Genomic DNA, 13485 nt, shown 5'->3' on the forward strand with positions numbered 1-13485 from the left:
GTGCCTCATAATACATGGCAAATGGTTTCACTCCTAGTCATTTGCAAGCTAGTTTGTCTACATTTTTGTCCGTGAGACCTTACGTAGCTTACTAGCTGTAAACAGCACAACCTAGCTGTGGGGATCCACGAAAACTAGTTTGCTGATTTTCTGTTACTAAGAAAAGACAGTATCCTCCCATTGAAAGTGTTATAGTCCCTAGGTGATAGACTTTACGTTCCTATGACAATGTCTGGAGCACAGCTCTCACCTAGAAGCAGTCTACATATACTATGAATTGTTTATAACGATTCTTCTTGGGTCTAATTCAGGAAAACTATAACCATCTGTATGCCCTTATAAGTATCTGACTATCTTATTTTCTTATTTATAAATATTTGCCACTCTTTCATTACCTTTTGTTTAAACCAATCCATTTATGCACTATATTCTTCTTTCCATTCCCTTTCTTCACAACCTATGCTCTACTTATGCCATAATTTTTAAATGTAAGATGATATCTTTGTGTGGGGCTGAAAGAGCTAAACAATTTAGGGTCAGAAGGAGAAGTACCAATAAATTCTACCAAATCTTGCACTAGTGGGTGAGTAAGAGATCTCTAGATACTGACAACATGGTTAAATGGAGCCAGAGGAACACTGTGAATTATTTCTCACAATGCTTATTAAGAATGTACCTTATTAGCTTGAGTAAACTGAATCAGTAAGCTGATTCAGGTATGGAGCATGAACTTGCAATTCAAACATTTGAGTTGTAAGGTATGAGGATCACAAGTTCAAAACCAACCTGCACTACAAAGTAAAACCCTTGTCTTGAAGAAAGCAAGAAAAAAGGGGAGGGCTAATAAATCCAAGATAAAATGAATTACAAAAATAAAGATGTCAGTGAAGAATGAAATAAATAGATAATGAATGAAATATGCTAAAACTGGTTATAATTTATCCAACATTGACACAATACAGGTTTTCTTCATTGACACACAATTCATTCATAAAACTTGGTCATATCTAGGTCACAAAAATGATTTTCACTAATTGAAAAAAATAAATTCTTCCAGAATTTTTAAGAGCACATAATTAAACTAAAAATTAAAATCAGTAGTAAGAAGCAATCAAGAGGTTAAAGGAGTTGAAAGAGTATGATTCTCATAAATTAAAAGGAATGACAAACTATTTCAAATGAATTGAAAAAACTTGATAGAACAGTCATGGAGATATCACACTGATCATTTGCAACCTGAAGTGTATTTTAGATGGAAAAAAATACTCTGAAAAATCATGTTCGAAAGAAGTTAAGTATGAAAATTCATGGTCTAAATTTCATTCTTGAGATAAAATAATACATTAATTTTTCACTAAACTTTTCACAATTGGAAAAATGGAAAAAATTTAATGTACAACTTAATCACATAAATGAAGTATTATATCTGTTAAAGAAATTTAGTTTGATAAAGGCCTCTTGAGGCTTCATGTTTAACAAACTGAGCAGCTACACACTTCTCTGACTCACCAGCATGCAAACAGCCTTTGTTAGAGAGTGGCTATCAAATAAGCCAAACCAACAAATTCAACTTTATAATGTATACATATAGTCAGTCTATGGATTCCTCTTCATCTAGATTATCCTTTCAATATACTATGCCGTTACAAGGTGTTCAGGACATTACTGTAAACAATTATAGGCATACATTTCTCATTAATAGACTTACAAATATCACAAACAACCCAAATATGTACACAAAGTAGGATTTATCTAATAATATAGGAAAAATATTTACATATAAACTACTGTAAATAGCCACTTAACAGACAAAATAAAGCACTTAATAACATATGAAGAAAAATATTTTGATAAGATTTGAAATATATTCATAAAGAATTGCAAAAGGAGAATAGATAGATGGTAAAGTAGAAACATTTTATATCTTGCATTTTACATTTTAATTGGCAATTAATTGACATATTTCCAGCATTCTGTGTTCAGTGTAATTTTAGACTTACAGTTTTTGTAATGAATATATTAAGGTAATCAACATACCTATTATATATTTTATCTTTGATGTTTCTCCAATGAAATATTTAATATCTAGTATATCAGTAATCGACATAGATAATATATTATCATTGACTGTTATCTCTTTTTTTGTGTGCTTGAAAACAATTTTTTTTCCTAACTAGATGAAATGAACTTTTTCAACTGAAGTTAAATTTCATAAGAGCAACGAGCAAAACTTTTAGCTTACTTTCCTTTAGAGGTGGCATGAACCTGGGTAAATCGTCTGGCAGTCAGAAACTACCTTCTTGCTTTTCTCACTGGTTCCTCTCCTAGGTGTTTATCAAAGTGAAAGTCTCTCTTGTTGACCAGTGATCAAACTAGTCCAGGGTTTTTCATAGTAACAATGATGAAACCATCATAAATATATACTACAAATCGAAGACATAAATAATTTTGTGTTGAAGTATAATTTACCCATCTAAAAAAAGCAAACAAATAAAATGAATGAAAACCTCAGCAAACAAAATGACTTGGACAAAACCCACATACATAGCATCGAACAAGATTAAACTGGTGGCTGAATTGTGGGGTATGTGATCAAATGCTTATCCATCCTAGGTGGAAACACCAACCGCAGATCAAAGAAATGGTTTCATCAAAGACAACCTTGGTGGCCCAAAGGCAGCTGCATGACTGAGGCACCCACCCAAGGCATGAGTGGTAACTCATGGAAACTATACCTTGGAGCTTGCTGTGCAGCTTGCAGTCAATTGGGCTACCAGACAGTCTCCCTTCCCCAGAAATTGTTGTGACTTCTCTACATTTAAAGAATGGCTTTGTAACTTCTTGAAGCTCTTAAGACTTGTGCATTGCCTGACCTTCTCTCCTCTCTCCAGGAGAATGTTATATATATAATGGCTAAGCAACAAAACACACAAACCGCATAGAGTATAAAAAGAAAAGAAAAGAAGTGGAGGTAGAAATAACATAGCATTTCTATTAGGGTGAGCAGATGAGAGAATGTGAGGAGCCCTAGAGATTTTAAAACGATCTGACTATTTTTTAAATTTTTATTGTGTGCTGATTGTGTGTCCATGTGTCCATGTGCCTGAGTGTGTGTTTGTGCACCACAAGCATGTAGATACTATGGAGGTTAAAAGAAGATTGGATTCCCTTTTTTAACTAAGAATTTTTGAATACAATCTTTTCTCATTTTACATAGCTTTCCTCATTCCCACTCCCTGCCCTCTTCCCTTGTCTTCCATTTTCCTCTACCCTACCTCCCCAGCCACTCCTCAGAAATGGTAAGGCTTCCCATGGAGACTCATCAAAGTCTCACACTTTACTTCAAGGCAAAGCCAACCCCCCCCCCACCCATATATAGGCTGAACAAGGTAGCCTTCCAAAAATAATGTGCTCCTAGATGCCAGTTCAAGTACTAGGGATAAATCCTGGTTTCATTGCCAGTGGCCGCACAACTGTCCCCCACATTCATTGGGCCTAGTTTGGTACTGTGCAAGTTACTCTGTTAATTGTTCAGAGTCAGTGAGCTCTCACTAGCTCAGGTCAGCTGTTTCTGTGAGTATTGCCAACATGGTATCGACCCATTGGCTCATATTATCCCTCCTCCTTCTCCTAGCCTAGTCTCATGTAGGTTGGCCCAGAGCTTAGTTGTAGATCTCTGTATCTGCTTCCATCAGTTGCTGCTTGAAGGTTCTATGATGACAATTAATGTAGTTATCAATCTGATTACAGGGGAAGGCCGGCTTAGGCATCTTCTCTGCTTGGAAGGGGAGGAGAGGGAAGAAGGGGAGGTAAGAGGAAAACGAGAAAATGGGATGCTCAAAAAGGAGGAAGAGCAGTGAGGGAGAGAAAGGAAAGAGATATCTTGATTGAGGAAGCCATTAAAGGGCTAGTGAGAAACATGGCACTAGGAAAATTTCCAGGCATCCACAACGATGACGAGCTAAGACTCTAAACACTGGATTTATTAAACCTGGAGTAACAGACAGTTGTGAGCTGGTGTGTGGGTACTAAAAACTACACCTGAGTCTTCTACAAGAGCAATAAATGCTTTTATCCCTGAGCCATCTCCTCAACACCCCGTTCCAGTTTTGTGATTTGGAGGATAGGTACAATGGTTGAGTTCATTTTGTAAAAAATAAATAAGATCTAGGCTTCAAATTTATATAATTTGTCAAATCTTTTATTTTCTTTAATGCCTTGTTGTATAATAGAACACTATCCACTTTAGGGCCCTGTGCTTGTCTGATTCCCTCCCAAATACTTTACTATCAGAAAATGGAGATTGTGTGATATCTGAACCATGACACCTGTAGCTCCACTTAGCAGTTCTTCTAAAATTAATGTTCCCACCTTTGTCACCTGGCTACAGGGAAGCTGTCTCCATACTCCACTGTATCCTTTAAGACTCACTCACCCCACATGTATGGCCAATTTCCAGCCATCAAATTCATGGTTCCTATTTATGTTGACAAGGAAAATTTTGGTTAACAATGCAATTCTGCCCTGGACTTGTGATGACTTAATGAGCTGACTCCCTTCTGCATGTCACATTCTCAAGATCATAGAAAGATGGCAGACTCTAATATTTTCTGCCCCAAGTTTATTTCTTTGCAGTTTTCAGAGCTTTTGACATGTACTATTGAAACTTATCAATAAGACAATGTGTAGTGTTAGGGTAGGAAATGGTGAGGGAAATAGAGCATGGATATACATTAGGTATAAATTATGTGTGTGTGTGTGTATAATGTGTGTATGTGTGGATATATATGTAATTAATTTATTGTTTTTCATAATTAATATTTCTTATGAAAACTATAAAGACAAACTAGTAAAAATCTTAAGAATAATGAACATTTGAAGAGAATATTCCGCTCTTTTCTCTATTTTCTCCTCTTCTTTCATGTATTACTTCATTTTAAACCATCTTCACTTAGTCAAACACTGGACAATACTGGAAGTTTATGTAATGAGACTGGCATATTTCGATGTTGAAAATCTCAGGTATATTTGGACATGCGGTTGCACTAAGAGCATCAGGAGAGCTTTGTGCATCTCATCATATTCTTTTTTATTACCATCACCTCTTGAGACTCGCTAGGGTAATATGAAATGTGTTATGACAAAATTAATAGGATCTTAATAAAAAGCTTTTAGGATATATTTTTAATAGACCATTAAAAGATTAATAAACAAACTCGAAGCATGTACTTGTGGAATTTCTTGTGAAAGAAATGCCCAAAATATAAAAAATTATTTTATTCAAATATAGTTAATATGGTTATTTAAAAAATGAACAAAATTGAAACAACTTAAATGGCCAACAAAATTGGAATGATTAAGTAGATCGTGGCTTATGTACTCAGCAGAGTATTAGACAGCATTTAAATCGAATTTCTGTGCAAAAACTGTCATAAATTATATCTAGTTCCCTTGCTGAGAAAAACAGAAAGATAGCTAATGCATGTAAAGTGACTATAATCATGTTAAAATCATTTTTAGAAATTGAGCTAAATAGCTATGCTAGTATTTTAGAATTTAGAATGTGTGGGAATTTCTCTCCTCCTGTTTTTATTAATTTTATTTAGTTACTATAAAGTTATTGGACTAATAATGTAAGAAAACATGCTTTTGCACGAAGTGGATTTGGGAATTTTGAAGGCTGTGCACTTCTTAGTTAATCTCCATTTGAATACCGTACTGTGAACACACTGCTTGGTGCTCAACACTATGAGAAGCATGCTGAGAACTGAGAAGACAGTCAGTAGCTGGAAAGCATCCTGGGTTCAGCCACTAAAGCCCAAGTAGAAAATGCAGATGTGAACTAGATGCCAAGTGGGGTCCATTCAGAAGGCATATCCAGTATTATTAAGAGTTAAGATGACTGGAACCACATAAGACTCAAGAGTTGAATACAAGTGTGATATTTGAGAGAGCTTCTGTGCAATGAGAGGAACTTTTATTTTTGGATGCAAAAGTCAGATCTGGGGAAGGCAGCTCTTTACAACTCTCCACATAGGATGCTAAGGTAATATTTGAGAAGAGGATAATTTGATTTGATTTTTTTTTTATTTAATCACTGCTTGGCCTATTAGCTATAGCTTCTTATTGGCTAACCACTACATCTGAATTTAACCCATTTCTATTAATCTGTATATCACCATGAGGTCGTGGCCTACCAACAAACTTTCAGCACATCTACCTCTGGCTGTGGATCCATGGCATCTCTCTCTAACTCTGGAACAGACTGCTGGGAGGAAAGAGGAAGGATAATTTGATTTTAAAAGAAGCATTCTCTTGCAATATTTGTGTTTAGGAGAATAATGGCTTTGGAAACAATAACACAAATGTCTATTTATGCATATATGCACACATACATGCTCAGGTGAGGTGAATGAACAACCATTAGCTGTATATCATGAATATGAAGACAAATGTTCAAGCAAAGAAGGGGCAATAAACTGGAAAAGAAAAGGGGATAAATACCTTCCTCTTTTGATAATGTACACTTCACCTGAAGAACCTATATAATATAGCTATAAAGAAATGCTTATTCTGTAGGTAAGCCTGTCTTGGTCTGTGTGTAGAATGAGGGTCAGTATTAATACACAGGAATCAACATAAAGACATTCAGGCAAGGATATTGCTTGGGGTTTAGATCCGAGCTCTGTAAACTGGGAGCTTATTTACCTGACAAGAACCCATTTGACTTCATTCCTTCCTCTACCACACTCTGTGGAAAACGACATGATAGCAAGGACTCTAGTGGACGTCTTCAGCTGTAGTCCTGTGGAGATGCTGGACCAGATCCCAGAAGAAGACAGGAGTTACTGTATTGATCCAAAAATCTCTAGTGTCAAACTTTTTTTTTTTTTTTACAGAGAAAGAAGTAACTTTTTAGATCACTAATTGTTTTAGTATTCCTTGGTATTGCATGTGAACAGAGTTAATCTCAAGAAAAACTAGTATTTTCCCACCTGTATTTTAGCAACTATATTATATTGCATATATGATTCTTCAATAAAAAATTTATTCTTCAAAATAATTATTACAGAAATACAGTAAACATAGGTTAGATTTTCTGCTTTGTAGACTAGAAGAGAAGGCTGAGAAGCAGAGAACCATGTACTTCTGATTAAATAACAAGTAAGTTGCACACACAAAATAATGTCTGTTTTAAGCACAATGGGTGTGCTGTTTCTTAATTTACATGTGTGCACAGACAATGTTTATTTTCTATTTCAGCACCTCTCAGTGATTTTAATAATTTTAACCTGTTGTTTTTGATTTTCATTGCTTTTAAATTAATTCTTTTGTGGAAATGTTAAAATGAAAGTTGATAGCTTTCAGAAATGGAGACTGGACAAGTTCTGCGCACAGTTGACTGGTGATTGCAAATCATGTTGCTCTTTCCAAGGCAAGGCTCCTCCATGGCTAAGAAGAGAGAGAGAAGGGAATAAAGGATGAGAAAATTGAGTGTTTTTAAGGAGCTTGATGGATTTAACAACTCACAAGTTAACAGTAGCTTCTGGGAGGGACTTTCTTGATTAGATTGCTTGAATCAGTAAGGTCCATCTTAAATCTGTGCATCACCTTCTGGTGGCAGTTCAGGTAAAAGGATATGCCAAACATCATAGTAGGGCAGCACGCGATAACTTTCCTGAAGACAATATTATCACTATAAAGGGGACTTTCAATTCTATTAAAAAAGAATACACAAAAATATATATGCTCATAGATAAAGCATCATATCTACAAATATATTTTTATTCCACTACTTTTTTTGTTTGTTTGCTTTATTGATTTTTTATTGAGGTTTACATATTTCTCTGCTCCCCTCCTTTCTCTCCCCTCCCCTTCAACTCTCTCCTATGGTCCCCATACTCCTAATTTACTCAGGAGATCTTATCTTCTTCTAATTCCCATGTAGATTAGATCCATGTATGTTTCTCTTAGGGTCTTCATTGTTGTCTAAGTTCTCTGGAATTGTGAACTGTAGGCTGGTTTTCTTTGCTTTAGGTTTAAAAAACACTTATGAGTGAGTATATATGATATTTATCTTTCTGACTCTGGGTTACCTCATGCAATAAGATGCTTTCTAGATCTATCCATATTTGCCCTCAAGTTTCAAGATGTCATTATTTTTTTCTGCTGTGTAATACTCCATTGTGGAAATGTACCACATTTTCCCTATCAGTTCTTTGTTGAGGAGCATTTAGGTTGTTCCAGGTTCTGGCTATGAAAAACAATGTTGCTATGAACATAGTAGAGCACGTGTCCTTGTGTATGACTGAGCATCCTTTGGATATATACCCAAAAGTGGTATTACTGGCTCTTTTTTTTTATTCTTTTTTTTAATCTTTTTTTTTTATTGAGAAAATGAGAAAAAAAACAAGTTTCCACCTCCTCCCAGCCTCCCATTTCCCTCCCCCTCCTCCCACCCTTCTCCCCCTCCTCCCACCCTTCTCCCCCTCCTCCCACCCTTCTCCCCCTCCTCCCACCCTTCTCCCCCTCCCCCCACTCCTTTCCCCCTCCCTCTCCAGTCCAAAGAGCAGTCAGGGTTCCCTGCCCTGTGGTAAGTCCTAGGTCCTCCCCACTCCGTCCATATCTAGGAAGGTGAACATCCAAACTGACTAGTCTCCCACAAAGCCAGCACATTACGTAGGATCAAAACCCCTTGCCATTGTCCTTGGCATCTCATCAGCTCTCATTGTTCGCCAAGGTAGGTTGTTTTCTAATTTTCTGAGAAATTGCCACAACGACATCCAGCAATGCAGAAGTGTTCCCTTTACTCCATAACCTCTCCAGCATAAGTTTTCAGCAGTGCTTTTGATATTGGCCATTCTTAGGTGTAAGAAGGAATCTCAGAGTTGTTTTGACTTGCATTTCTCTGATTGCTAAGGACGTTGAGCATTTCCTTAAGTGACTTTCAGCCATTTTAGATTCCTCTGCTGAGAGTTCTCTGTTTATGACTGTACCCCATTTTGTTGTTGTTATTGTTGGATTATTTTTTTTGATGACCAATTTCTTTAGTTCTTTTAATATTTTGAAGATCAGTCCTCTGTCTAATGTAAAGTTGGTGAAGATCACCATGAACAAAACTCAAGCCCAAATGGATCAAAGATCTCACATAAAGTGAACCACACGGAACCTCATAGAAGAGAAAAGGGACACATACTTTAATGCATTGGTACAGGAGACCACTTCCTAAATATAATTGCAATAGCCCTTTTGAAGAAATCTGTGTTAATCCATACAAAAATTACAAATGTTCATGAAGTTGTTACCCATGCAAATGCATATGATATCATATAATTAATTTATATAATTTTTAAAAAGTATTTTATTGTTTTAATATTTATTAAAATATTGTTATGTTTTTCAATTTTGTTTTCATGTGTGTTCACCTGTGACAGTAGCCCATAAAAGCCATAAGATGACATCAGATCACCTGCATTTGAAATTGCAAGCATTGTGACCTGCCAACATGTACTAGAATCTGCTGCAAGAACAGTAATCTCTCCTCATCATGGAACTATTTTTCATCTCTATTCAACTTTTTAAAACTAGTTTTCAAAATTTGGTCAGTTTCACATTTCATTATGTCTCATATTCACTACCAATGTCAAACTTTACATAGTGTGTTACATCCTAGACTCATAGTCTGGTTTATTTTAACTGCCATGAGCTTGCACTATTAATCAATGCTTTTTTCTTACCTTACACATGCTGACACTACACTGGTTGGCTGGTTCTGTGACAATTTACTCTAAATTTCCCAGATAAATTAATATTTAACCAACCTCAGGCTCCTTGGGCAAAGCAGCCATCATGTAGAAAGCATTTCTTCTATTTGATCCATGACACATTATTTTCTCTGTTAAGGTAAGAGTGAGCATATTTAGTTTACTACAAAAGTGCTGGGTTCAGAGCTTACTCATTGATTCCTACTCATCTCTGTCCTATGGTAATTTATACTTTGCTTTCCTCAGGATCATCATGTCATACTTACACACATTATTGTGACTCACACATTTTTAATTCTTCTGTCTCATTCTATCCGAGAAACAATAAACTGACTGGGTATATTTCTGAGAACCCCTTTGACTGCCTCATTATTTTATATAAGTGGTTATAATTTTCCATTGCTTCTAAATAATATTGAATCTGAATTCTTTCATTTTTTATCAGAGAGGTATATGGGAGGGAAATCTCTGTTCATCTTAAAATAATCATTTGGGAGTAGTTTGTTATTGTTAATTTAATGAATAAAAATATAAATTAGTAAATAATAGGTTGTATTATTTCTAGCTCATGTAATAACTGTTTTTGCTTTGAAGACAATATACAATTAAATTTTGAATGTTTCCTACAAAACTACTCAATTTGAAAACTATTTATTTATACATAGACAGATATGTATATTTATACTACTCTAGAAATAAAGGTTTAGTTGTGAACATTCATCATCCTACTGTATCAAAGATTAAGGAATAAATTCAATGCATCCTCACAACTACTATATTTCAGAAGCTCCCTGACTGCATTTCTACCACTGTTTTCTTTTCTGTGTTTCTTAAACATGCTAACATTCTGACTCCTGATTGGGATGTTTCCGTTTTTTACCATTACTTGCATTATAGTCCTAATGCCTGTAAAGAAACTTAAATTCCTTAGGTCTAAGCTAGTGCAATCTCAATTTCTGTCTTACAATGAAGAAAATAAGCTAAACAATTGGTTAAGTGTCTAACAGCTATATCACTAAAGAATGTTATTTCCTTTTTCCTTGGTAAACTTTTGAATTATGTTTACTTTGAATTAATAAAGCTCAAGTCATCAATATTCCACCAAGGAGAAGAAAAGTGTCTATGTAAGTATACCCCTATCTGTGGTGCTATTAACAACTGATATTTGTTGGGAGAGAGTCAGTTTTCTTTAAGGACATAACTTCTGTTAGGAGTCACAATCATAATTTAAAGGATATTCACATGTCTCTTTTTTCCTCCTCCCTTCTTTTCTCCTCTTCCAGTCTTCCCATAGTTTTTCTCTTCCTCTTTGTCTCTCTTTCCTCATCATTCTCTTTGTCCTCCTCCTTCTTGTTGTTCACTTCTGCCTTCTCCTTCCCCTCTTCCTCTTCATGTACCATGGGCTTCACACTTGCTAAGCAATTGTTCTATCATGTAACCACAAACTGCCAGGCCTAAGAAGCTATTTCTGAGCTATTATGTGATTGTCCACAATACATTGCATTACTTGAACCAAGAATCTTTACTCTCCATTTGTTAAACATCAAAAATGTCCTTTTGTACTAAATTGCAAGAGATAAAATGTTGGAAGAAAATGCTCACTGAGAAGCTTGTAATTTTCATTCTCCTATATTCTCTTATTTCTTCTTTGCTATATCAGTATGGGCAGCTATTCTTAGAAAATAAGTTTTGAAGCCTCATCATTCCCAAAGTATTATTTTTACTTACTTTTAAGTCATTATAAAACATGGGCAGATTGTCTCCACACTCAACCTTCAAGTAATTGTGTCCCCTTCATGAAGTGACCGTGTCTGTTGTGGTTGTCTATCACTAGCCTTGAGTTTTCTGATGCAGAATGTCTCTCTCCACCTATGGACCTCCTTATCTCCCCATTTCTCCAACCATTCTTCAAAAGTGTCACGTGCTAAACATTTTTCAGTTGTTCTTCTTTGAAGTATTTCTAAATTCCTCCATCACTCTTTGCTGGTAGAGCAGAAGGTAAGAAGAGAATAGTGCTCGAGATGAGGCCATTAGGGTACCTCCAAGAGGTCAATACCTTTTGAAACATCTCCTTACCATGGTTAGACATTCTTATAACACAGAGGGCTTGGTCTCTGTATCACTCCTGAAGGGTCAGCAGTGAATTTGGAATAAGGAATAACCAAACTCCTCCAGTGACATAGACCAAGATGAATGGCCAGGTGCTGTTAGCTTCAAGTTTGAATTCCTTCTGGTATTTCACTGAAGTTTAAAGGCAAACTTGTAGCAGAGAAAGCAATGGAAAGGTGTCAAGAAAGAACTAGTGAGCACAAAGTACTCCTACAGGAAAGTGGCTCTCTACTATTATGTCAGAGATCGCCTCTTTTGAAAATTGTAGATTATTTTTTTTCAATTGTGTAGTCACCTTGCTTGTGTTTATGGTCCTTAGAGAGAACTACCTTACTATTTTTTTTAGCTTTACGTTAAAAAAAATTATTACTCTAATTGGGACTCTATAATATAAAAACCAAAAATGTTTATGAGCATAATAATTGCATTGTTAAGAGATCCCCTGATGTATAGAGGAAACTATACATCATTCTCTCATGACTGAGCAACTCCCAGGCATTTGAAGTGTTTTTTATAATTCTTTTTTCTGAACAATAACTATTTGCTCCTATGACTGACTTTAAACTCACTGTGGACGTCAGACAGTCTAAATTCTTTGATTCTCTCTGTTTATTCTCCCAATTTCTGAGACTCCAGCCATAGACTACTACAACCAGCTTTTGTATACTTCTTAACCTATAGAGTCTAGGCTTTAGACATTGAAACCTACTGTCAAAAATAAGCAATGCAATATATATATATATGTTTTTAAGCATGCTGTGACAATGCTGTTAGGTAACTATTCATGTATTAGCAGGTTTGGTGGACATTGATGTTAGACCCTTCTTTCAAAGTCAACAGCCTGTAAGCAAATTAGATGAAGCCAGGAATTAGGTAACTCATTAGAATAACGGGACCTGGATTTTCTTCTCTTGTCTTAGACCATGACATCTTAGAATGTCACTTACACATGACCAGAAATAGCTTCCTCTGAATAAAAGCACAATATTTCTGAGTAAAAAAAAATCATTCTATTTATACTTTACAGAGTTCTATAATAAAAAATACTAGTACAAATAGACCTATCAATCACTCGTGAAGGACAAAGACCCCTAAGGTAGGTTATTTAGTATAGATATTTTGAAATATAGTACAAAGGCGAGCTAAAGCATAGATCAGAGCGATGACCTCGTTATCCATTGTCCTGGCTCACACCTTCAAGTACTCTATTTTGCTTTAGAATAAACTCTGTCTATCTGCCACACTGCACTTTAAATTCTTTTGACAGAGATCACAAGGGCCACGGTGATTGGGGAGTCCAGACAACGATCCCACTGACAATGCAGGGACAATAAGCCATGAATCCAGAAGTTGGTGTTAATATTCTGGTCTGAGTTGACAGAATTCAAAGCTGGTCATGCTCTTTGTCACTGTGATGCATAATGCAGTATTTCTGGGCTCAAGTTTATAGTACTCTGTCTTTTCACAAGCTACATGAGACAGGATATTTAATCCTGGGAATAACAAAATCAAGCAAATAAACTAAAAATATTGCATCTCTTATGTACTAGAGATGACCTCACCTTCTTAGATCACCCATGATCCTAACATTAGACTGAGGATCACTTTTGTG

Source organism: Microtus pennsylvanicus, chromosome 12 (genome assembly GCF_037038515.1).
Source record: "Microtus pennsylvanicus isolate mMicPen1 chromosome 12, mMicPen1.hap1, whole genome shotgun sequence".
Taxonomy (NCBI): Eukaryota; Metazoa; Chordata; class Mammalia; order Rodentia; family Cricetidae; genus Microtus; species Microtus pennsylvanicus.